This window comes from Dermacentor albipictus, unplaced genomic scaffold (assembly GCF_038994185.2).
Source record: "Dermacentor albipictus isolate Rhodes 1998 colony unplaced genomic scaffold, USDA_Dalb.pri_finalv2 scaffold_59, whole genome shotgun sequence".
Lineage (NCBI taxonomy): Eukaryota > Metazoa > Arthropoda > Arachnida > Ixodida > Ixodidae > Dermacentor > Dermacentor albipictus.
The window spans coordinates 447,365-474,658 of NW_027225613.1; the positions used below are offsets into that span (position 1 = coordinate 447,365).

The window sequence follows — 27,294 nt, forward strand, 5'->3', positions numbered from 1 at the left end:
TTCTTTCAAAAGGCCGAGGTACCGAGTGCGTGCGTGTACATTTCTTCAGTACGTGTGCTATGTAATATGTATGGACAAGACGCACCAAGATATGCGCGCAACGTGCTGTCTTTGACTCGAAAAGAAAACGAGGCACTCAATAATGATAACTTCTGGGGGCCATACACGATGAAATAAACGGATACGAATAAAGGAATCTTTTAAAGGTTACGACAATGAGCTGGAAGTGATTTCTTTCCACAATCATTCCCTAAACCAAACAGACCCTGCTCGCTGGCGGAGAGTTAGACGCGTCATGTTCCGAACTTGACTTAGTACAGTATCTCGTCATGTCCCCAGCGGCCGCGATGACAGCGCACTTCCTGGAAGGCAGTGAAGTGCAGAGTGACTTGGACAGCGATGTGCTCATTCGCAGCACGTCTCACACCATGACGATGGTGGCACAAAGCCTATCCCTCGGGCAAACAATAGAGAGGGTGGTGAGTCAGCGATGCCTTCAATACTCCCTAGACATTTTAAATGATGCTGACGCCCGGGGATTGGGGCGGCCACTTCAGGAGAGTGACGGCACGCTCCTTGAGCGTTCCTTGCAACGCACGAGCAATGTGAATCGGCGACCGATCGTGTTGGAATATATAGTCGCCTTCCGGGAATGGGCTGTCAATAACGTACGGAATCACTACATCGTCTATGATTGCCCTGCACCTTTCAGCGATGAACTTACCGTCGAGGCATATTAGTAGGCGTTGCGCAACGCTTAGTAAAGAATACCGCCTCATTTCACGCAGTCACGATGACATCAGCGCACCACCCTGACAGTAGCACATTTGCAGACAATGCGGCCAGCGCGCTTCGCCGTAGCAAACGATGCCGTTCAAGACCCGCCCCTCGAGCACTTGCGCCTGCGCGAGCTGCTGCCGCAACTAGAGTTACTGTATGTGCTACCGCAGGTAGCTACCTACGGTAGCATATACAGTAACTCTAGCCGCAACCTCACTCAAGCACTCGCTCCATCGCCGATGGAATGCGCTCCTAACCCTCTCGCTCGCACGCATTACATCATACGCGGTCATTCGAAACCGAAACTCGAAAGTGCCTTGGGGCGTGCTACAAGCCAATGGCGGTAATAGCCGCAGCCAAAGTATTGTTGCATTCACGTGGCTGCCATTTACTGCGCGCTGGCGTGTTGTGTGTCGTGGTGCGTGCTATGGTGCGTGTGGCATGAGACCAGTGATGTTGTGCTACAGGTGATTCTCTCTGCGAATCATTGCCTCACCAGACCACCCGTACGGCGGACACGTATTGAGTGTTGACCAGATACTACGTGCTGTTCCGTGTCGCAACTTCGTGGAATAATTATTTCGCGGAGGCAGATGGAAATACCTACTGTTTCGTCACACGCTATTTCGCGCGCCCTGCGTTCTGGCGAAATCCGCAGCAAGTCAACAACGCAAGGTGTGGAAGCATTGCAACGAAAACGTCCGGGAAAGGTATGCGTATGTGATAGCAGCATTGTCGAAGTAGCAAGTCTAGGCGCAGTTAAAAAAAAGTGCACATGCATTTAGCTTGCAACAAAAGGTTCTCTTTTATCTCAGCGGCGACGCGCTTTTGAAGCCGCTTGCTACGTTTCCGTTCCACCTCGCTTTACTTCCAGGCGTAGCTGTAACGATTGCTAGTCCTTTGTCGTGTTACGTGGGGTTGTGTCGCTTGGGACCACGTAACATCAGGTTTGCCGCTTCACAGTGCGCCATTGGTGCTCTGCAGGCGACAAGCGCGTGCTCTCGCCCGTTGCCTCCGGCTGCGCGTATGAAAAAAAAAAAAAGAGAGACCATCCATCCTCGGAAAGGTGCAATCGGATTGGAGACTGTAACAACAACTCTATAAAATAATGTACTAAACGCACAAATGACTGGACCCATTTTTAGCATAAGCGAATTTCACTCATTTGTACGGGCAGTTCTGATGTAATTACCTTTCATTGTTGATATAATGCTTCATCTAAATATTAATAACATTTTTTGCCACTAGAAGGCAGCATAACTTCGAACACTTTAAATGACTATCTTGTTCCGCCCCTCATTCCCTAGGAATCGCTGCATCTGGTTCGTTTTCATGTTCATCTTCCGCCCCGCACACCTACACTTCCTCCATGGTGTAACCGGCTATGGCGTAACCGTTACCGAACGCCCCCCCTCATTTTTTTTTTCCGTGTTGCGATAGCACACATATATGAACAATTCTGGCGGATTTCCGCCGTCGGCATCGCCGCGTGATGTTCTGTGCAGAGTGCAAGTGCGATAACATCGTGGCCGCAAGCCGCATCCACCGGCGACTGCGTATGCGCGGCCGCGCAGGTCCTATCTGGATGCCGGTCTACGATAGGCTGCGCTCAGCGAGGGTTCCTGTGCGCTGCGTTCTCGCTGTTCGCGTTGAAGCGACGGGCAATACGAGGGTCGCTTGCTGCTACTACCGCTCTTCCTCAAACCATACTTCCGACACCGCGGACATTCCGGAGCGCGCCTGACACCGTGTCTGTTAATCTGCTTAGTAAGCGCATGCTTACAAGTTTACGCAGCCGATAAAACTGCTGTCTACCAATTTTTAGGTGCGCCAATTTTGTTCCACATTACCCCACGAGGTCATGCTCCGACCCGACATGGCTACATAGTGGCTGTGGTGTTGGGCTGCTCAACACGAAGTCGCCGGATCGAATTCCGGCCACGACGGCCTCCGTTCGAGTGGGGCGAAATGCGATAAGATCCGCGTATTTAGATTTTAGTGCACGTTGAAGAATCCCTGGTGGTTCAAATTATTCCGGAGTCTCTCACTACGGCGTGCCGCATAATCATTTCGTGGGTTTGGCACGTAAAAAACCCATATTTTTTTTTACTTCACGCTCCGCCAGCATCTTGCGATGAATTACAGTACACTCCCTTGGATTTTTTTAACGTTAGGTGATTCTGCTTGGGAGTAAATTGTACACAACACGCACGGACTTTTTTTTCTTTACATACCTACTTCGCTCATTGGGCATTACAGTAGGGAGGACAGGTAATCTATATATAAAATACAAGATTGCACACTCTTAAAAGTTTAAACACTTCAGACCATGGGTACTATACTAATCATACATGTGTTACATTCCGAGAGAGCGACTGAGACAGCACAAAAAACAAAGCAGCATCTAAGAGTCTACTCTCACAATCGCCACTCTTCACAAACAGGTTCCCATCGCTACTGTGCAGTGATAGAATAAATAGCTGTTTCACTAGGGCTCTGTCGTACGCCACAATGTACGTTTCGCATAGGGTAATACTCAATTCGTTGTTTGCAACAGCTTGGCATAGCAGAGGATGAGCTCAATATGATGTGAGGTCTTGTGCACAAGTTAATAATTAATTTGCACTTCATCCTCTGAGCATGCTCAAAACTGCTAGTTTTCATCGTTGCACTCCATTGATAGTACTGAATGTCACGGGGTTCTTTTGACAGTACAGATATGATGTGCGTACTTGGAGGTAACTCTAGTGATGATAACTGTTGTGTGGGAGTAACGCTGGTCGCTACCCTTATGACTAAGTTCAATCGAGCACTGAGGGCATGACGATCTTACTGTGTCACAAAGGAATTGCAGACTCGTAATGATGGCTGACTCAATCAGAACAGTGCCACATAGTACTGGTCTTCTACATCACATATTCCCGATATATGTAATGTAGCACATAGCTGCAACAGTAAACCATTACCAAGCAAACACCACGCATCAAGATTCCTGCATCAGCGCACTTCGACAGGCATTTTACGTTAAACGGCACCTTTACCAAACATCGCACTGCTTGTTGATCAGCACATGCACATGTAATGGAAGAAGATTTCAAGTAATGAATAGAACGAACATGAGGGGCATGACAGCTACTGCAATCATGTACTGTTCTCTGTTAGAGAAGCAATATGACGCTGATAGAAAAATGCATATTGTTGTGCTACAGGTGTTGTACTCACGTTTATTCACTGCGCTTCAACATGTATGCATGTTCATATGGATTGTTGAGTACTCCTATCAGTTTGTGAACATAGAAGAGCCCGAGTGCCTTCTTTAATGTGTGGTAACATGCACAAAGACGGAGTATGGCTTGGTACTGTTAATAATAGGCACGCTTTTGGCCTGATTGATAAAGAGAAAGATGCTGTAACACAAGTGCATTATTCGCACTCATTTTCTTTGAAGAAGGTGCCACTATGTCATGTCTTTTTCTAGTTAATGTTGGTGCTGCAGTGCTAACGCAGCGACTCTTTACTTGTTTAAATAAATGTCCACCTATGAGCAATGCCAATAAGCGATTTTAAAATGCCAAATTAAACTTTATTATACTCTTTTTCTCTGTACATTTTCGCCTACAAGTTGCACCATTTGACACAAATGCTGCATCGTTTGCTTGCAGCACCACGTACCTTCACACGTTCTCTGGAGACCACCTTCCAGGACCTTACGTGTATGCACGCCAAGCTCGGGGAGACTTAAGTAAGGCAGGTATATAAGCAGTGAGTGACTTCTATTTAATTTTTAATTCCATTTTGTGCAGCAATTTGTAGAGTCAGTACAGTGTAGTTGAAGTAATGTTGCAGGATTTCACATAAATGTTAATCTCTGGTATCAGAAATGATTACAAATCTATGTGCTTACTCTGTGTAAACTGTGTATTTTGTCAAGGAGTTGGGAATCTGTACATACTGCAACAATAAATTGCACTTGCTTAAATGCACCCATTCATCCACATCTACCTACGTTTCACACGTCAGTAGGGATATAAGCAACTATGGATTAACAAGATTGTGTGGATTGCAATGAAATCCCCAGTGAGTGCGACACTGACTGTGCGCATACTCCCTGTCGGCCTCATACTTTTATTGGCCGGTAATAGCAGCACAATCTTATTTGTTAACTGCTGAATTCAACTTCGCATTTCACAGTCAGTTTTCTGTTTGGATGACTCTTGTTGTGGCAGTTGTATGCATTATTTGGCTTCTAATTTGTTGCTTGGACTTGAATTCTGTCGTGGTCCATGAGCGAAGAAAACGCAACGTAAACACGGACAAAGGAAGAACACAGCACGTGTGGTCTTGTGTTCTTCCCTTGTCCGTGTTTGCACTGTTTTTCACCCATGAATTTGTACCAACTAGCTCACATTCATAGCCTTTAGGGTGTTCGTGATGATAGACACAATTATGCATTTTAATGTAGCGGCATTAACTGTGTAGTTATTGTGACAAAGCAACAACATTCAATGTTTGCTGGGGAAACTTTTCATCAAGTGATTTATGGAAGAACTGTGCTCCTGTACCAAACAAGCCGTACATATGAAAACTATGTGACATTACGACAGATGCATGACATTTGTTCTTATTACAGCAGATCCTCTTCGGGATTTTCACACACACACACACACACACACACACACACACATATATATATATATGTGGGTACCATCACAGACTGTTGCTGCACATCCTTGCTTCATTGCCTACCAGGTAACAATGTCCACGTCATCCAGACGGAGTAACACATACATTTCATTAAAGCACACTGATGTTTTCAATGAAAGACACACCTCGTCCATTATCGCCCCTCAGTTATCCCCTTTAAACATACATTGTAGAACCAACTGCACCACCGTGGCATGCAAGAAGTGCAAAGAGCAAGTAATGGCAAGATGCATGATTGAAGATAAGTGTGAGTGAAAGGCAGTGTGCCTATGAGCACATTGTAAACTCCAGTGTTTGTGACAGTGTATGTGGTTGCAAGCTAGTGGAAATTATTGCTACCTTAATTATGGGTGAATGGAAATAACTGTGTTTTTAAACTTGTGTCAGTAAGTACGGACGGATATTGTTATCACAAGTGCGTTCATGCTGCTCAGAGCATCAGAGCAGACGAGTATGAGCTTTCAGTAAGTTGTCCCAAGTGTCATTTGCACAAAGGAGGAACAGACCTGGGAGTGAGCTGATGAATATGTGAATAAAACGTCGCAGCGTGAGTGCGAGTTTATGATGTGATTGATTATATGTTGAGATAACCTTATGGAACTGATAGTGCCTCAGCATGTTTGTATGCTTCCACGTTTTCTTGTGTCCCTCAAGGCAAATCATGTGACCTGTCACACCTGGCAAGTTTTTATTCTTTCTGAAGGGTCACCTAATGGACACTATCACATGCTTGGCGCTAACCTATCTCCACTTTCTTTCCAAGATGCTGTGGCATTTCAAGAACTTGCTCCACATATTTTTTTTTTGGCTGACAGCTTCCAACAATGAGCACAATTTCTATGTGTTGAGCTCGTAAGGCTGTTCATGAAAGTTTGCGCTGTAATGTGGCAGCTGCAATTAGTGCACTGGCGAAAAATTTTTGCATAACACTTTCTTAAAAAGTTATTAAGTTCATAAGCTAACACACATGCCTTAGAATTTTCTGTCACTCTACACAAATCGACATCGTTGAAATAACAGAAAGAGGAACTATATACAGCTGCTTTGCTACTTACAGACTGCCTAACAAAAAAGCGTGTGTCACGTTTCTTGAGATATTTAATCTCCAATTCTTAAAGCTCGATGGCCACATATTTTACTTCCGCAACCAAGCCTTCTTCTCATCACTCTGCTAACATTGTGACATTACCAGAGAGTGAGACCTTAGAAATGTGCCATTTCATGTAAGTGATGTCGTTATCATACCTTACTAACTTATGGGCATTTGAGTGGGCTAATTGCGGGATGTTCATCTATGCAACCTGCCTCAAGCCATTCTATTGTGAAAACAATCTGAATTTCACAATAAAGGGGGAGTCAGTGGATTGAGTCGCGAAGGAAATCATACTTTATCCTCAAATGCACAGCGTTAGAACTTATTGAGCCTGTATTGGGGGTCGGGGGAGCAGCCTAAAGGACAGTCATTGATTCTTATGTATGCCTCAAATGGCAGCCTTAGTGCCTTTTATGGGCACCTATATCCATAATTTTGAAGTATTTCACTTTTCTTGAGGTTACCCGGCTGCATAAACATTCACATGCAAACTTGTTACTACATACTTCCAAATTTTCTACAACGTCTGTGGTTTTCCATTGGCAGGAATTGCTTGTTCCAACTGCAGAATAAAGGGCCGTGTCTGCAATCTCCAGTCACCCCTGTCGTGTGCGAGCTGACTACATCATCACTACCCCATCTGAGCTTGACGCTCAAGCTTTACAGCACCTCCCCTTTCATTTTGTATGTATTTCATTACAGTTACGTACTACTGCTATTTGTATAGAACACTACGTGATCTGCTTATGTGATCTAACACTTATTATTTATTATGGCAGCTACACAGGTTTGACATATCCTCCAAATGCCCATTGTAAAATGTATTTAACATTGCCTTTATTACCCAGTTCGACCTACAGATCAGATTGAGCATGTACATGACAGAGCAGTTACGCGGAACAGTATCAGTTCTGTTAATATGACTTTCAAATGTCAGATCCCTGCATTGGACAAAACATTATATACAATTACAAATCCTTCCAAATACCTTGCTATCCTGGTCATCAGAGGAAGTAGGTGTCGAGAGATGAAATGTGTCGTAATGCCAAGTAACTGCTACAACGTTGCATAGCGTATGTTCACGCTCTATGCAACGAAAGCATAAATCATAGTCATTTCTCTATTTCGTTAGCTCAAAAGAAACAAAAATAGCAGTGCAACCTAGCTATATGACAAGGGAGTGTCATTTTCTTGACGTAATAGTCATGTTGGCCATTGAAGGCATGGCAGGGCACTATCAAGGAACACCTAAGGTACAAGAGGTCTAGGAAAGAGTAGTGCATTGATTGGATTTACGGGAGAAAAATTATGCAGACATCTCACACTGTGGGAATAGGTGTACGAGAACCTTTCACGAGCCTGCAAAGGTAAATGGTGTATTGAATCAAAACACCTTCTGAAGATTTATGTGATGAGAAATCCCTCCGTCACCAATGTGGACATAGCAGAGCATGCATAATTTTTATCACTGAGTGAACTGCGACGTGATTTGCAACACACCATGTGTTTAGCCTTTAGAACCGCACTAAACTGACATGTGATAGCGAATTTCAGTGGAAATTGAATCCCGTATCATCTCTATTCATCGTGAGCCGAAAGAATCATGCACTCACTCTTTGTTATCATAGCTATTTAACATGACTACAATCCCGAACGTCATTAAGCGCTGGCTCGCATGACGAAACATTGCAAGGGTGTTTTCCTTTGCCTCTTTCGGGAATGCATTCTTGGCGTAATGGTTAAAGCAGCAAGCTTGGTGCTGGAAATACTGCGTTAAAACGAACCTTTAATTTAGCAACACCTTTACTTATTGTGCACTTTCACTTGGTGTCGTAGCGCACCTGTACCGTGTGCTAGCAGCTAATTGAGACAGTTATAACGTTCAAGACGCTAAGAAAACTTCGCTTTAGGAGCTCATCTAGTGCAGTGACTTGACGTAAAGAAATCAACATGGCTGATTAAGGAAAACACTCATATTGCTATTAGCAACACGTGCTACCTATGAGCACACTGTCACCAATGCCACTAACCATCAAGAAATGGGACCTTGTTTTGCAGCAGTGCCCAAAATCGACTAACGAGCTTGTCTGAGTTGCTGTAACATGTTAGGCCACCGCCTCTGCATTTCATGCATCTGACCACCTCAAGGAAGGTGTATGCGTAATACATACAATGTTATGTCATGTCGAACGGTCAACTAATGAAAGTGGTAAGCTCTGGTTACTATGTATAAACTTTCAGAATATTCCATGCAGCATGTTCCACATATGGTGCACTCTTTCCTAGTGGCCATAGGACAATGGCACTGGCCGTTGCAAATGACAGAATGGCATTTTTGAATTTGCGCAATGTAGTATTTTTTTTAATCTGTACTCAACTTTTGCTATTGTTTCAAATCCAATAAAATTTATTGTACAAGTTGAAAGGGTACGCTTGATTACGTGGCCATGAACATTTTGTATCTTTGGGTTTTGCATTTCGCTCTAGCCACCTTGCGTGGGTGCCAAACGTGGACAGTGTTCACATCTTTTATGCTTCCGAGGTGGAATGCTGGTTGATCTCTCATGAACAGCTTTCAGAATCTGTCATGGCCAACTGATAGGGTGCTGTCATGGTAAAGAGCCAAGATGCTAGGCCGCACGGTGTCTGGCACATAATGCTTCTCGCCCTGCGGTCAAATTGACTTTCTTGACTATATCACTTTTTTGGCAGCAGCAGTGGGGCGCATTGCATGCAGCCCGCTGAATCCTTTTCTCTACTGTCACAGGCTATGCCCCTGTCACGGAATTGGAGGCTGCGAACGGCAAGCTTCGTAGGTGCCGTAAACTTCGTTGCCCTGTGCTTTTCCTGGACCTGGCGGTCTGACCTTTTGAATCCGCGCCGCATTGCTGTCGGCCACATCACCTCAAAGATTCTACGCAAGCGCTGTTGTTACCACATGCAGGCCACGGCCACAGCTGGGGCAGTGCCCTTCACTTTCGCAGCAGCGGCGAAGTGCATCGCATGCAGCCCGCCGAATCCTTGTTTTATCTACCGTCGCAGGTTGGTTACTATTCTTTGGTATTATTCGCACTGTACATAGACACTCCGCCGTTTGCTGTTTGCTGCCAGTGTGATGGGTTACTGATGATGTAAACATGACGTTCACGGTTGAAAGTGTTCTAGGTCGAGGCAATAATCCTGTCATCTTTTGTGTTCTTGTTGTCATGGAGCAGTGTAACTTATGGCAATGTGTGCTGAGCAGTGGCGTAGCCAGAAATTTCGTTCGTGGGGGGCTCACTTTGCAGCTCGGCCTCCTCCTTATAGAATTAGTTGAGCGATATAAATATATATATATATATATATATATATATATATATATATATATATATATATATATATATGTGTGTGTAGTCATATAATGAGAGGCCAACAAACACTGACACCAAGTACAACATAGGGGAAATTGCATGTGCTTAATAAATGAAAATAAAGTAATGATAAACTAATGGAAATTAAAGTGGATGAAAAAACAACTTGCCGCAAGTGGGAACCGAACCCACAACCTTCGCATGTCGCGTGCGATGCTCTACCAATTGAGCTACCGCGGCGGCGTTTCCCCATCCACTCTCTTGGGTATTTATGTGTACTGGTAGAACCCTGGGAGTGTTCCAAGAAAGTGGATGGGGAAACGCCGCCGCGGTAGCTCAATTGGTAGAGCATCGCACGCGACATGCGAAGGTTGTGAGTTTGGTTCCCACCTGCGGCAAGTTGTTTTTTCATCCACTTTAATTTCCATTAGTTTATCATTACTTTATTTTCATTTATTAAGCACATGCAATTTCCCCTATGTTGTACTTGGTGTCATTGTTTGTTGGCCTCTCATTATATGACTAATAAATATCGGGTCCTTCGGATAACCCTCTTTCTTCTCGTTTATATATATATATATATATATATGTGTGTGTGTTTGTGTGTGTGTGCGTGTGTGTGTGTGTGTGTGTGTGTGTCATTCAACAACCTTGTTTACATTTTCGTACATATGCAACGACCAAGGGAAAATCTCAATGACGCTGTCCTTTGGTAGAATGTATTGCGCAGGAGCAGCTGTCACCGGTTGTGTATTGCGAGTAATATCTTCGAAATTATAGTCGCAACAGAGAGCACATATAAAAAGCAGGAGTTTTGCAAAATATACGAGGGCGAGTCAAATGAAAGTGAGCCAATGCGAATATATGACAAACGGGGTACTTTATTAAAACTTAGTCACCATAAGTATTTAGACACTTGTCCTACTAACGAGTCGCGTAATTCCTGTCTCATAAAACTCCTTGGGTTGCTGCCTCAAAAATCTGTAAATGATTATACGTCATCTTCTGACACGAATCTTGTTCCTTTAAGCAGTTTTTTTCAAATTTTACCAAATGTGGAAGACGCAAACCAACAGGTCTGGGCTGCATGAGGGATGTTGCAGCGTTTACCACTTGAACTTTGCCAGTTTTGTATTAATCACATCACTGGCGTGGGAACGGGCAATGTCGTGAAGCAAGATCTTCCCAATGCCTAATTTTCCGCGTCGTTTGTTCTTGATTGTGACACGCAGCCGATCCGACCTTACTCAATATCTGAAAGGATTTAGAGTCTCTCCAGGTTTAGAAAATTTGATCAATAATGGCCCCTAACGATCTAAAAAGAAGTCAAGATTTTGCGGCAGAAATGACGGCCTTTGTTTTCCTTAGGAGTGGTGAATTCAAATGTTTCCGCTGTAAGCTTTGACGTAGTGTTTCAGGCTACTAGTAGCGTCCCCATGAGTCATCCCCGGTCACAATTGCAGACAAAAAGTCGTCACCCTCATCTGGGGTTCTTTGAGGTGCACTTAAATCTAAGTACACGGGTGTTTTCGCATTTCGCCTCCATCGAAATGCAGCCGCCGTGACCGGGCTTCGATCCCGCGACCTCGTGCTCAGTAGCCGAACACCATAGCCACTGAGCAACCACGGCCTTTTCAGTTGTGTTGGGGGTGATTGCACGGTGGCCTATGCCCGGCCATGGATCATCTTTGTAACTTTCATGTCCTTCTTTGAACAGTTTGCTACAACGCTTCACAGTGGCCAATGAAACGCAATGTTCAACGCATACGGCAGCCATATGGCGGATAATTTCTTTTTGGGAAACATCTTCATTTGTCAAAAACCTCACGACACCAAGCTGTTCAACTTATGGAGTGTCCATTATGTCACGCAACCATGTTCAACCCAGTGTATGAGAGTATTAAAGAACATTTAACCTCACCTCTGCATGTCACTTGTAAATGAGATGCGTATGTGCTACGCGCTTGCCTCGGAAATAATGAACCGAACCATTATTGCCCTGGGCGGGTTGTCTCACTTTCATTTGACTCGCTTTCGTACGTTAGAAATGCGAAGATGCAATGGAATATACAAATGTGAAGATACAGCTTGATGTAGGGCAAAAAATTGTCACTGGAAGCACAGTTCACTGCGCATATAGACATAACCTCGCAACAAGATGTTTAAATATACGTATAAGTCTCCAATAAATCTACGTACCTAAGAAAAAGTCACTATATATAATGAGTCAAACAAGGCAAATAAACAGGTTGCGCAACCACAGATTCACAGCCCCCCCCCCCTCCCTCCACTCCCAAAATGTATTGTGTGCGACTGAAGGCGGCGCGCTTCCTCCCCGCTTTTCTCCCTTGCGCACACACGACTGAGCCACCATCGTCGGCTCACCCCATCCCTCTCCCCCCCCCACGCTTTCACTCGCACATAGAGCATGCTACGCGCGGTCACGATGTTATCGCCCTTGGCCTTTATTTATACAGAACATGAGGGAAACGGCAGGAATGCGCCTGGAGTCTTCATATAGCTGCTATCGCAATAATAAAATAGTATCCGGCAACTGAAGCGTCCCGTGGCCCATTACTTTCCGCAAAACAAGTTACAAAATCGAACTTTCACCATGCGACAATTCGCTGTGCCGCAACAATGTCTTCTTTTTTTCTTTTGTGGGGCGGGGGGCGGCGAAATAGAATAACGCAAAGGAAAGCATGTTGGCTACAATCGAATGCCTACTTTGGGCACCTAGTGTGGCTACCGAAGGAATATCGAAGAAAATGTGTGACGCTGGGTCCACAGAAAACCATACGCACACTGCTCGGTATGCTACACCGGCGAGACAAAATTTTCCGGAGAGGTTTTGTTCAAGCGAACGCGCTGCAATCTGTCGAGTCCCCGCCGTACTGGCGGCGAGCGACTATGCATTGTTTCTTATTCTCGTCTGCTAGCCAGAAAGCGTCCAAAACTCTGCCAGGCGAAAATGCAGTCGGCCAGAGAAAAACGAACGCGCATCCAAGTGCGCCGCGTGGTTGTCGATGCAGCACGAGAAAAACGCATGCGCTCTGGCTGGATTGGCAGCCCGCCGTGTTGCGAGAACAAAAAAAAAGAGAGAGAGAAAGAGGCTCAATGTATCCTCGCGAATAAAAGTCTACGTAGAAAAATAAATAAGAACTTCGTTACAATGGTGGATTTACTGTCCGACATGGATGCTTTGACGCAGGTGCAAAAAAAATGGTCATATTCTTTTCTGTGACCCGACGGCACAAATGAACCACCCCAACGCTTTGTGTCATCGGACCTCGTGCATGCTTTGTCAACTTGTCTGATTGTGTGTTGATTTCGCTTGTCTCTTTGTATGGCCCGATGTATGACTTTAGAAAAGTCGATGCACCTTTGGCGTCAAATATTTAACAGCATTAAACCCACAAAGTTCCGGAATTGAAAATCTAAAGCACGACTTTGGAAATGTCAATGCACCTTTCGCATCAAAATATTATGAGAACTTTATACCCACAAAGTTTCAGGATTGAAATCCAAGCGCTCCGTAGATTCCGCGGCCTCCGCGAGATGCCGAGACGAGCTCCCTTGCCATCAAAACGCCCTTGAAATATTGTGCTCGGTGGGGCTTCTTGCGTTACGATATGTGACTCCCGATGCATGGGCGTTTCCGCAAATTCCAGCCCGATTTCGCAATGTTCATGCTACAATGTCTTTTCGAGCGTGAATTAAGGACATTGTAGACAAAATCGAGCATGATTTCCTGCGCCGGGAGTTGTTTTGGTCGGCGGCGCATGACAGCAGGAAAAAATTTCGGGGGGGGGGGCTGAAGCCCCATAAGCCCCCCCCCCCGGCTACGCCCCTGGTGCTGAGTGATGGTGATCTTGCAGTGACCTGTACAGTGTGAATTTTCATTTCACGTAGGAGCATGGTCGCATGTCACTGAGCAGCACTTTAAGGTAAAAAAGTTCGCAAACAAGCACTGGAAGCGTGAAAGGTGTAGGACAGAAGACGGCATGAACACAGTTGCAAGAGCATACAACAGTGAAGTGGTCACTAGGCTTGTAGATGTGGACCGCAAGCTCAACATGCTGCTCGAATTACTGACTAAGGTTAACGGCAGTGAAGAAGCCATCTAGCTACTCTCAGATCGCTTTGATATCATACAGCAGTGCCAGGACCGCCAAGATAGAGAACCTAAAGATCTTAGGGGCAAAGTGGAGAATATGGAGAAATGCAGCACCACAAAAGAGCTAGACCACCTTCAGGCTGACATCGAGGCTCTTGAATGGCCTAGTCCAAGCCTCAACGTCGCAGACCACGGCATTGCTGAAACGAAGGGGGAAGATGTTCTTGAAAAGGTGAATGACTTTGCGAGAGAGCTAGAGCCGAAAGTGATAACTAGAGAAGACGTAGTAGCACTCCACAGATTGCCATCAAAGCCTGGATAGACATCAGGGATTATCATGTGCTGTGCTCGCCGTGAACTTAAGAGTGCTTTCATGGCTAAAAGAATGGCTCAAAATGGCCCCAACGATAAGCGGTACATCTGTGAAAATGTGACATCTCGGTCTAGGAAAGTGCTTACATCCACCAATGAATGTGCGAAGGTATCAGGCTATCAGTTCGTATGGCACACAGGTGGTACGACTCTCGTGCGTAGGGAACCAGGTGAAATTGCTGCGGTGAGTAAACATGAAGATGACTTGAAGGCTCTACATTTGTAGGCGTGCTGTTCGTTTGGTTGCTTTCTGAAACTGCATTTCCTTATGCACAGTTTTCAACATATACCAAAGGAAAAATGCTTCACTCCTCGAGGCCTCGGTAGAAAACATCTGAGCTGTGTACGTACGAATGTTCAGTTGCTGAATAATGACACTCCGGAATTGGAAGCTAGCTACTCTCAAAAGATCGCTTTGATGTCATACAGCAGCGCCAGGACCACCAAGAAAGAGAGAAACATCTTAGACACAAAGTGGAGAATGTGGATACATACAGACACTGTGATGTTATGTTTAGTGAAACATTGTACAATGAAGATACTGCGGTATTTAAATTGCCTAACAAAAACACATTTTACTTGAACAGGACATCAAGACGTGGCAGAGGTCTCTCGTTATTTATAGATGACTGTGGGAAAACTGATTTGTTAACTGATTTCTGTTGTATTACCAATGACTACGAAATGCTTTTTGTTGAAAGCAAGTGCTTGCATCTTGCCACATGTTATCGTGCCCCTGAGGAAGACTATTGCACGTTTTTCACTTGAGAAATTTTTTATTTTTACAAGTTAGAATAGGTAGAGAGTTATGATTGGCGGTGACTTTAAGACTGACATGAAAGGTGCTACTCGCTAAACAGTAGACTTTGAAAGACTACTTGCACATATGGTTACACGAGTGTTATAAAGTGTGAAACATCAACCTCCACATCTGCTGCACTGCTTGACCTTTTTATCACAAACTGTGACCCAACCAACGTCTCAAATGCCGTTCTAAGCTGCTGTGTAGGTGACCATATGCCAATATGTATGTCTCTTAACGCTCCGAAAAGTACGAAGAAAACAAAGAAAATGTGTGTAACCTTGCAAAGCATCAGGGAAACTCTGTGGAAGTATTTCAGATCGAGATACACGGGACCTGCTGGGATAAAGCTTTTTCTAGAAAACTCGCCAGAAAAGGCTTACGATATCCTCATTAGTAACGTCGCGGTCGTGGCAGCATACAGCGAAAAATCAGTACAAAGATTCGAAAGCCTTGGGTAAACGAAGAGCTTTTAACGAAAATTAGAAAACAAGATTGGTTGTAGGCGAACTTTTAAGAAACTCGGGAACCTTTATGTTACAGTGTTTAAGACCTTCAGAAGTAAATTAACAAAACAGTTACGAACGGCAAAGCGATGCACATTATATTAGGGAGTTTGAATCTTGCACAGTACAAACTGATAAACTATGGTACAAGATAAACACTCTTACGAGGCAGAAGCAGACGAGAGTCACCACAATAAATTTAATTAAACGGACACCTAGTCTAAGACGAGGAACTTGGTGATGTATTTAACCAATACTTTGCAGCCAAGAATGTTGACCCAAATTATTGCCCCACTAATGATATCACAACACCTAGAAACGAAAATTCCGTTTTTCTCACACCGACTCTGCTGAGGTGTGTTACGTTTATTTGAACCTCAAAAGTTCACATAGCTGTGACATAGACGACCTGCGCATACAGCCTATTGTATATGACATTTATGATATCGCCCCAATTGTAGTGTATATTTACAACTTGTGTACTTCTTGTACTTTTCTTAACAGAATGACTACTGCCAGAGTAACCACCACTTTTAAAAAAGGTGACAAACAAAATGTACAAAATTATCACCCAACATCGATCCTCCCAATTTTCTCAAAGGGCTTGGAGAAAATTATGCAAAATCGGTTGTCATCATTTTGTACCAGATACCACCTTGTAACTGAAGCTCAGTAGGGATTTCTGAAGCACAAATCCACAGAACTGGCACTATTAGTTCAGAAAGAGTACACCTTAAAAAACTTTGACAACAGGTTATTAGCAATCCGTATATTTGTTGATTACACGCAGGTTTTTCACTACATCAATCACAATATTTTCCTCAGTAAGCTATAATGGTATGGGGTAAGGGGCACGCCACTCACATTATTATTCTCCTATCTCAATAACAGACATCAATTTGTCTCAATAAATGAATTCCAATCTCAACCCAAACAAATAATTTCAGGTTACCACAAGGAAGTATTCTCGGGCCGCTACTTTTCAACATTTATGTCAATGATCTAATACCTATTTACCAACAAGCAAAATTTGTTATGTATTGTGATGACACTAGTATTTTCTTATCGTCTCAAAGCTACACAGATTTACTGAGAATGGCAAATGAACTTTTCATAGGCTTTCTTTTTGGCCAAACAAGAATTGTGTGCACGTTAATCGCAATAAGACCAAAACAGTAATTTTTTGAACTCCAGGTAAACAAATCCCACAGCATAACAATGTAACGTTTGAGTCTATGAATATTGAGGTTGTGAACACAATTATAATTCTTGGTGTAACCTTTTCCAACAGCTTTCAATAGGATGGCCACATAGGCTAAGCCCCCAAGAAAATCAGCAGCACACTTGGTATGCCATGTCACAGTAGACACACTTTCCCCACATCTGTTAAAATACTGCTTTATAAATGCTTTGTTTGCCTCGCATATCAATTACGGTCATTTAGTATGAGGTACTACCACACAGACAAATCTGAACAATATGCTCGTCATGCAGAAAAGGGTGCTACGTATTATTACCGATGTATCTTACATTGAACACACCGCACCTCTTTTCGATAGGTACCACATAAGAAAAATTAATGACTTCTACACGTATAGACTCCTACGGGAGTTACTTAAGTATAAAGAAACTTAATGTTACGCTTGCGGAAATTGCCAACCAGCATCGCAATGTACCTGCCTGCACCACCCGCCGCACTGAAATATGGAATGTTGTGAGACATACGACAAATGTAGCAAACAGATGCTTGAAAGTTATTTACCGAGGTTATTAAATTCTTTTAAAGAAATAGACATTGATATCGGAAGAATGAACCCTCCAGAATTCAAGGCTTTTCTACGCTCTTATGCTTGGGTGTTACTATTCAAAATGTAACATGGTCTTCCCTTAATATATTTTAAATAAATCTTTGATATAGCTTATCTCTCAACACTGATTTAGAAACATTATTACATTGCCTTGTTTATGAGCTTCTTTTGAACATTTTCTTTTGCTTTGCAACCACTCCTGTGCCAAGTTTATAACATGCAGGGCCGGTCAAGCCTCAAGAGGGCTTTTGACCTCTCATCCTCGAAATTGCATTCCCCTTGTTATGTTGTAACGACTATTTAGAGGTGAATTTGATTTCAAATTTTCTCTGTGCCCTCCAAGATGCCGTTGGCGACCACTTTGTTCGTATTTGTTGCTGGTGAAACAGCCAGCCCTAAAGGGACCCTGAAACGATTTTGGCGATTTTCTACAAACCTACTGAGTCGTTAGAGTAGGTTCTTCTGATCATTAATTGATGCATCTAAGTGCTCTGCGTAAAGCGTGTAATTTATTATAAGGTGTTAAAAATACACATCGCTGCCAATCGCAGCGCACTGCTCGGCGGAATTTTAAGGCGCCCCTACCCATATGATGCAAATAACCCATATTACGTCACATGGGCGAGCTATCTGATTGGCTGACCAGGGCGCGTGGTCGATAATTTTTCCAACTTTATGGTGAACAAATGATGCTCGTAATAGTTGGAATGTTAGTTACTTTGTTTTTGTAAAAAGAAAATAAATTAAAGAGAATACACAAGAAGAGTTTTTTAGTACAGTTCAGCACTTCCGGCACACAGCAAGTGTCGTCTGCTTGTGTTACAACGTACTCCATTTTGACGAGAGCTCCGCGGTCAGAGTCGGTCTCAGTCTTTTCGCGAGCACTATGATTCTACTTTGTTGCCTTGTGGACTGCAAACCCAGCGACCTGCAATCCGCGAGTCCAGTATTAGGGCAAACGCAAGCGCAAGGGGACAGGGTCTGGCCGCTTGACAGTGCCGGGATGAGCCACGAGATGAGCAGAAGGGCAAATGTGAACGGTCTGCACGGTGCAGCCACCTGGTGGCACAGAGCTCAACCATACACAGTAGCAGCAACGAAGTGTATTCTTTGCTGCTGGTGTGTATTTTTCGCAGAAGTGTAATCATCAGCACGTTGATTTATAAATGTTTGAAATGCTTTACACTTGGTTAGAGCAATATTAGCGCTTTGTTTGACTGGTTAAGCGCTGCGCCAGCTAGTGTCTGGACCGTGCAGACCGATCAGGCTGCTCACGTACGTCTACGCTAAAGTTCCTTCATCAGCTTGAGTTTATGCCTCCAGTCATTTGCCGAAATGACCAGCTTGCCTGTTTTTAGCGGAGTACCGGACACGTTCGGCGCTACGACAGAATGCTCGCAACGCACGCTGCTTCGATAGCTCTCGGTCGACGGCCAAGCGGCTAGCGGAGCGGCCTTGCGCGGGAGGGGGCGTGCTCCTAAACAACCGGAATTGAGCGATGTGACGTCGCATCGTGACGCTGCACCAGTGAAAGCGGAGCTTAGCGCCGCTGGCTCGGCGAGCGAGTTGAGGAGGAAAAGCATAGCTAGGGAGGAGGGTAACTTCTAATCGCTTGCAGCTCAATTAATACGTAACGCTTCACTTAAATTGTGGTGCGAATGTTCTACCTAAGCTGTACCTTACGCGCCTACAAAATTTGTCCGAACCGTTTCAGGGGCCCTTTAACAATGCATCAACTTCTGGCAGCTTGTCCATTTGTCTATTGATCAACTCAAATGTTAATTTCTACAGTACGCTAATCCACCTCACAATTGTAAATGAATGCTCGCACCTTTGGGCTAACTCTAATTGCTGTCGCTCTTGGACGACTCCGCCTACTTTTGCTGCGTGTTAACTAAGGTGGACGCCGTTGGCCGTGCACGCAGGAGCCTCGAACGAAGGAACTTCACTCGTTGGGATCCGGTTCGACACTGGTTTACTTACAAAAGATAGAGCGAAGAAAGGAGAATGGAAAGAGAGAAGTTACAGAAAGTCCACGTTCTCTTTTGGCCGCACCGAGGCCTTCATCCTTGTCGGGGGCGCCCGCGCCTCGCACTGAGTTGGCGGTTCGCCGAATAGCCGGTGGAACGGATCAGCTTGTCAGTAGATGTGTCGGCCGGTACGTGGTGCTGTGGGGCGCCCCTCGCCTATTCACCGGCTCCTTCTCTCTCTTGCGTCGTCGGTCCCACAACCACGGGTGCAACAATGTATGGTGCTCGCTTGCGACTTTCATCCTCCCCCGCAATGAGCGCCGGCTCATTCCCGGCCACCATTGTTAGCACAGGCTGGCACCTCCCTGGGCTCGAGTGGGTACAAGGGTTGTTCGGGTCGTCGCAGTTCGCTTTAGTTCGGGAGAAGGATCTTGCAAGCGCATACTCAGCCATCTCTTCCAGGAAAGGTCTCCAAAACACGACACATTTTCCACATCTGACGTGTAGCCCGATCATCCCGGAGGAGAACTATGTCTCCCTCACCGAAGCCTCTACCACTGCCTGGCTTTGTGAAAGCGCTAAATGAAGTTGCAGTAGGCATTCGCGTCTCCACCGTTGCCAGAATGAGTGAACAAGCCCGGTGCGTCGTCTCCATTGGCGTGTCTCTGCTGCCGATTTGACTTCGGTGGTTTCTCGGAAGGGAGCCAATTTCGTTAGCTGGCGGCTGACGAGGAAATGGGCTGGAATCAAGGGCATAAGCTCCCCCGCGTCCGAAGATGCGAAAGTCAGTGGGCGAGATTTTACGGCAGTCTCGGCTTAGGTTAGCGTTTGAATTTAGATCAGGTCCTGCGAAGAAGACGTCGTTCAGTGACAGCTTTTCCGCCGCTTTGGAAGAGGCATCGAATACGGCTCTCAACTTAGTTGTTTTGCTACCAGGCCAGAGCACACCTCGGTGTGGCATGGCGCATAGTAAATTGGCCCCAGCGGGGACTCACCCAGTTCATTCGCTTCCTCGGTGTGTCCAGCTTGCAGGTAGTTCCTGATTGCCTGATCGTAGTCCAGAATGGCTTCATGTCGCAGCGGCTTCGCCGTTAATGAGCGAAGTCTGCGATGATGTGCTCTGATTGTCCGTCAAGTCTGACGCGTTCTCTTTCCATGGGAGAGCTACGTGGTATCTATCGTTCTTGTGGATGATGGTTTCTTCAAAGACCCACAGAACGCTGTCGTGTTCAGTGGCGTAGCAACAGGGGGGGCCGGGGGGCCTTGGGCCCCGGGTGCGAGGGGCCAGTGAGGGGGGGGGGTGTCATATACGTCTGAGACACCCCTCTTTCCACCGGCTACACCCAGCGGGGCGGGGGGGGGGGTGACAGAAGACCTAAGGGCCCCGGGTGCCACGCGACCTAGCTACGCCACTGGTCGTGTTTGGCAGTCAGCATTGGCGACGATCCCAAGGTGCTCCATCTCCCAGAATGATTCTAGTTGACGAGAAATTTCGTCGGGTGCTGTGGTCACACCTACCCGCATCACTCCGGAGGTTGCTGATAGTGGCTGGAATGCCACAGGTGGTACGGAAACAATGTGCTATGCTTCCTGCTCTGACACGTTGCCTGTCACTGACGGAGTTGCCGACCGGCTCTCGTTGGCTGTCTGACTCCTGAGAGCTCTCTTGATCTTTGTTTTGAGGAAGCAGATTTTCTGGGTGTATTTTGCACAAGCTTCTAATTCAGCATCTAATTCTTGAAGATCGATCTTCTTTTCGATGCTCTTGCTAACAGATTTCAACTCATCTGCTTGTTCAAGGAGAAGGTCGAGGCGTTCCTCAAGCTCACCGACCTGGATGGTTGGCGATAGCAGTAGGTCGCTGGCCGCTGCGATGATTTTCTCGATTGCTTGTCGCAGGGCGGCCTGCTTCTTTTTGTAGTCGTTCCATGGCCCTTTCGATGTCAGCAGGCGAAGTATTCCCGGGTTTCGGCACGAAAAATGTAAATGAATGCTCGCGCCTTTGGGCTAACTCTAATTGCTGTCGCTCATGGACGACTCCACCTACTTTTGCTGCGTGTTAACTAAGGTGGACGGCGTTGGCCGTGCACGCAGGAGCCTCGAAGGAAGGAACTTCACTCGTTGGGATCCGTTTCGAGACTGGTTTATTTATGAAAGATAGATTGAAGAAAGGAGAATGGAAAGAGAGAAGTTATAGAAAGTCCACGTTCTCTTTTGGCCACACCGAGGCCTTCGTCCTTGTCGGGGGCGCCTGCGCCTCGCACTGAGTTGGCGGTTCGCCTAAAAACTGGTGGAACGGATCAGCTTGTCAGTAGATGTGCCGGCCGGTACGTGGTGCAGTGGGGCGCACCTCGCCCGTTTGCCGGCTCCCCCTCTCTCTCGTGTTTTGTTGGTCCCCCAACCACGTGTGCAACAATGTATGGTTCTCGCTTGCGACTTTCAACAACAATTATATCCGTGGGGTTGCGTGAAATTGAAAAGGTAGGCAAGTGCTTCGGTGTCTCATGCCAGTTTAACCTATTGATTATCAGCGCATGTTTGGAAATGCCCGACAGCCGTCGCCATTGCAAGTAGCGTATTTACTCGAATCTAGGCCGACCCCAATTCTAAGATGACCGCCTAATGTCCGAGGCCAACAAAAAAAATATATATATTACCTTGAATGTACTGAACAAAAAAAAACCGAGGACAGCGTTCAGAAAATGCAAACAGCATTTATTTAGCCTGAATGTGCAGAGCTCGTTCAACGTCGTCACTGCTAGACTCGTTGCTATGTTCCGTGTCCCTGTCGCCTTCAAACAGTGCACCATCTTCGGTACCGTCAAGCGCATTAGATATGCTGCACTTTAAATTTAAAGGTGCGCATGATCAAAGTACCTGTGATGTCGCCCCATGCTGCAGCTACCCAGGCCGTTAGCTGCGATAGCGATGCACGTTTGGTGCGGCCTGTTGCCGTTAGCGTGTGGGCTGCATCAGTCAACGAGCCCGTGTAATATTTCCGCAGACGATCCTTGAAAGGTTCGTTGATGCAGACATTAAGTGGCTGCAGCTGGCCCATCATGCCGCCCGGTATGACAGGAAGGTCCGTCTTCGCCTGGGCGAGCGCTGCCTTCACGTCTGTCAAGTGCCCACGGTAAGATTTGACGACAAGAAGTGAGTTCTTTGTCAAAGGGCATCTGAACGCTGTCGCCACAGTCTTATCCCACTATTCCACCATCACACCCGTCATCCACCCGTTCTTATTTGCCTGCACAATGACATTTCTTGGGACAGTTTCTCGAGCAGGCAGTGTCTTGCTTTTAAATATCATATAAAGAGGGACTTTATGTCCATCAGCTGTGCAGCAGAGCATCACAGTTGCGCGCTGCTTCTCGTAGGCCGAACCTTCACCTCCTTGGCATCCTTTTCATTCATGGTGTACGCCACTGGCATATCAAAATACACAGCAGTGTGGTCACTGTTGCCAATTTGCCCAAGGTTGTAGCCTGCCGCTTCTCTCTTTCGCAGCATGTAGTGCTGAAAAGCTATCGCCTTTTCTTCTAAATAGTTTGGGAGCTTCTAGGTGATTGAAGTGCGATGTTGGAGGCTGAAGCCGAAGCGCTGCATGAATTTCTGAAGCCAGCCCCGGCTGGCTTTGAAATGCTTTGGCATTAGGCCTCGCTCCCTCGAAAGTTCCCTAGCTTTCGCTTGGAGCACTTCTGTTGTCACTGGAAGGGCAGCTGTTCTCTGCATCCAAACAAAGTCGGCCAAAACTGTCTCCACTTTGTGCTGACGGCCTTTCTTTAGTCCGCTAAATGCCATCCTCGTTGTGGTGCACGCAAAAAGCTGCTGTCGTTGTCCCCTACAACGACGGACATTTTTCTTGTCGACGCCGAGGTCCCACCCAGCTTGAAGGTTTGACAATGCCTCTGCGGCTATCACAACTTTTCGCTTGATAGCGGCACTGTAATGGCATATCCTGCTTGGTGCCATCGCGATACCACCACACCGCACACCAATACGGCTGACACGACACAGGTCAAAATGGTGACCGTGCTTGTGTACGGTTGGCTACTGGCACGGCTAGTAGGGGCTGCAATACTGAATTTTTTAGATGGCCCTAGCTATGCACCATATTTAGCAGTTTCAATGAAAAGCTGGCGCATTTTTTAACATCCTCGATTCTAAGCCTACCCTAGAGATTTGAATATTGACACGTGTACTTGTTACCCTTTTATCATGCGACACGTTTCACTGCCTAACCAATGTTATCACACAGCGCAGGAGGCGCCTGCATATATCGGAAGTGTCGGAAATGTCATCGATGCTTCCATCCGCTGTCTGTGGCCGAACCGTGTGTAATCTGATTGCATGTGTGCGCGACGCAAATAATGTGAATTTTGTGGAAGGCACGCGGGTCCCAGCAATTACTCTGGAACGTTCGACGACCGATGTATAAAAGCCAATGCGCTTGACCCGCTGATGAGATAGCACCGCTACCGTTGTGCTATAAGTGTAGCATGTTTTTGTGGGCACAGGTGTGCCCAATAAAGTTAGTTTGTATTTCACAGTATTGCTACTGTGTTTTTCAACGTCACCACCACGTGACAGTATGATTATTTGAAAACAAGAAAACTATCGGCCTAGATTCGAATAAATACGGTAGTTACTTTTCTGTACTCGGGTACTTTTCGTGGGATTTCGTATATATGTATGAGTAATAACATGCGACCTTGACTTGGCACCCCGATGGCCGCGAGTCATCTCCTGTAGGTAGAGGACAATCGCAGTTACATAAGGGTATGCATCCACGCTGAGCTATTCGAAGCCCACCACTATCAAGGCAGCAAGCACCTGAAGATGTAATTTTATGAAGGTCTTGATATTTTCGTTAGGAATGTAGACTGCAAGCAAAAGGTGCACCTGTCTTACAGGTGTCAAGCACTTCCTCATGTTGGCATTGCGTGGCATGAAGGCTGGAAAGTGTCCAGATGGACTTAGAAAGAGTCGCGCAAGGAATGCAAATTGTGATGGTTTGGCCTTCGCTACTTTTCATGTCGTCATTCGAACATTTCGCCCTGAGATTTTGTGTGCTCATCGTCAATTTGGCGTACCTCACTGCATTGAAAAGGGTGCGATACATGACTTACGTGCTGGTCGTGTGGTTTTTATGACGGAATATTGTCCATGTAGATGTAAAAGTGACCAGCGAAAGTTTGAACATTGTTCCAATTTTTTTTTTAACCAGGCACACGAACTCTTCCAGCCAAATGAGAAACCATTATGTTCGTACGCATGAAAAGTCTTATAAAAGCTAAACACATTTCTTTTTTCTACTTGGATAATACTTTGGCATTACACTTTGCGCATACTTAGGTGCAAGAAGCACTCACATTCTCCACTTTCATTACTTGTCATACATTCGTGGCACAGCAAATGGAAACACATATGTCTGTTGGTTTGTATGTCAGTAGTCTGTGCACAACCTGAAAGTACTGTTCTCATCAGGCACACTTTTTAGAAGTGATGAAACTGGGATGTGGAATGCACTATCATTTTATTGTGCACCATGTGTTCCAGTTCAATTTCGAACCGTACTTCTCACAATACAGTGCACAGGACCTCTTGTGGACTACACTTGTCTCTCACAGCTTGAATGCAAATTCCAGGAAATACATCGCAGGAGCGTCATACATGCAGCATTACGTGGAGTTGAAAGAAGCTGTTTATTGAGCAGACTGTTCAGTTTCCCGTAGTGCAGCATTGTAGTACATCATGTGCTAACTCATTTAACACAAACACTATTGCACTATACAAGGAACGCGACGTCAATAATACAATTCGAGGTGATCCTCCCAACATTTATCTACAATTTCTCGATTTCTCATTCAGACACCCCATATTTTGCAGCTATGACTGTGGGAATCAGGCAACAGCTAGCAGTAAATAGTTGGACGTTTAGGCATGAACTTGCTCTTACAAAAATATTCACTCTAGAACTGGTTTAATGGTGCTAGCTGTTCTATAGAACACTCAAACTGCAGGTGAATTTTGACATTTTGGTGAAATCTCCAATGTGCATTATATCGAAACTTTAAGTCTTATATTGCAGTTTCACTTACTATGTATATAAGTGCAGTAGTGCATGAGTTTTACACAGTAGAGGCCACATTTTCGGAAATATCATGCAATTGGAATAAGCAAATTTGTATGAGAAAAAGATAAAAATGTTATTGAATATGAAAGTTGGTGACAGCAGACGCTTTCGTGCAGTGTTGCCAAGTTCTTCACATTGGCGTTGCGAACTAGTGGCAGCCATGCTTGGTTTGGCCCTGCTGCTGACAGTGTCGCCTGAATTGGGACTGCACTGGCATTGTAAGTGCCGGCGGTGGGGAGCTGTCTGCCTCTCGCATCGAAGTGTCTCAGAAACTCGAGTTTACTCAGTCTCCAAACCTTGAGGCACCTGAAAACAGTGCACATGATGCCACACCATCTCAGCGCACCCACTCTTTGCACTCACTGCAGATTACTTTTAAACGGTGCACAGGCGGTACATGTGCTCAGCCACATGCACCTACGACTGCGAACATGCTTAAAATATATAAGCAGTGGGGTCTTCGTGCTAAACAACGCGGAGCCGAGTAAGACAAGATGACGAGTGCTAACTTTCAACTCAGTGTTTATTTTATAAAAAAAGGTATTTGTAGGCCCACACACCGAACAGGCGCAATCACCGCCCATGAAAACCAGCCGCTTCCAGGAACACAAATTCACTTGTAGTCGGAGCAACTGAAGGGTGACTGGTGCAGTTATCATTGGTCCTAAATGTCACATCAGCTTCAACAAATCCTTGCTATGACTGCCATTGCTGTATCTAGCCAATTTCTAAACGACCTTTGCCAACTCACGCCCCCCCCTCCCTTCTGCGTTCTTGATAGTGTAACCGCACCCCACCCCTTTCCCCGTGATTGCACAGGAAAACGGTGCTATCAAACCACCGTCCTCCTCCACTCACCATCGTCTCCCATTACTCACTCGCAGCCAAACATTACATCGTGTGAGGCACAAAAATTTCACTCACACATTTCATCGTTAATGACAGTGCTTCATCTCAGTGGTCGTGCAGCGCACAATTTTAGAGGTGCATGCGTAAGCAGCTGCATATAGTTCAACCATTCAACCATCTTCATCTGGACAAGCTTGGTATGTTGTCTCGGTATACCTTTGCGGTGAAAGTGACATTTCCTTACGTTGATATCGAGTATAAACACACTTCAGTATATTGAAATTTGAAACACATGTTCGAGGGACAACTCCTAGAAAGTTAAATATTTTGTTCCATTGGTGAATCTGTTACACTGACAATCTCTTATGTGAAGGTGCAAATGTATATCTATTTAATGCTATGTTTACCTACACTGTCTGATTAAATTCATTCAGTGTGTAAATTGAAATGCTGTTGTAAGCTAAAGTTTACTTTACGTACTTTCATACACCTCATTTCTGCATTTTCTAATCGCCATGTTGACACTTGATGAATGACGAACCGTTCAGCACAAACCATTGTTACAAGTTACCATCCTGAGTTGTCACGTTTCTTGCCTCTGTTGCAGCCTTCCATAATCGTATCGAAGCAACTGCAAGTTGTTTATGCTCCTTCATTTTTCTTTTTTTCAGGCAAATATGGAAAGACTGCCTTTCAACTTCGGGACAGCACCTGAGCTCTCTATTCCTGTACCATCGCATCGCTATATACAAGGATCACACAAGTGCCACGACAAGAATACTGAATAAATATGCCATTACATTTCGA

At 45.4% G+C, this 27,294-nt stretch overlaps 1 long non-coding RNA gene across 2 annotated transcripts; it reads left to right on the plus strand.

Annotated features, from left to right (window-relative positions):
• The first annotated feature begins 1,028 nt into the window (after positions 1-1,028).
• Positions 1,029-27,294, plus strand: LOC139053042 (uncharacterized). 2 transcript variants are annotated; one of them, XR_011510182.1, is made up of 6 exons: positions 1,029-1,490; positions 4,443-4,542; positions 7,124-7,261; positions 9,345-9,619; positions 25,755-25,856; positions 27,159-27,294. It is a non-coding gene; the product is annotated as an uncharacterized lncRNA (long non-coding RNA). The 2 variants fall into 2 exon arrangements; XR_011510181.1 differs by lacking the exon at positions 25,755-25,856 and having other exon boundaries at positions 1,060-1,490.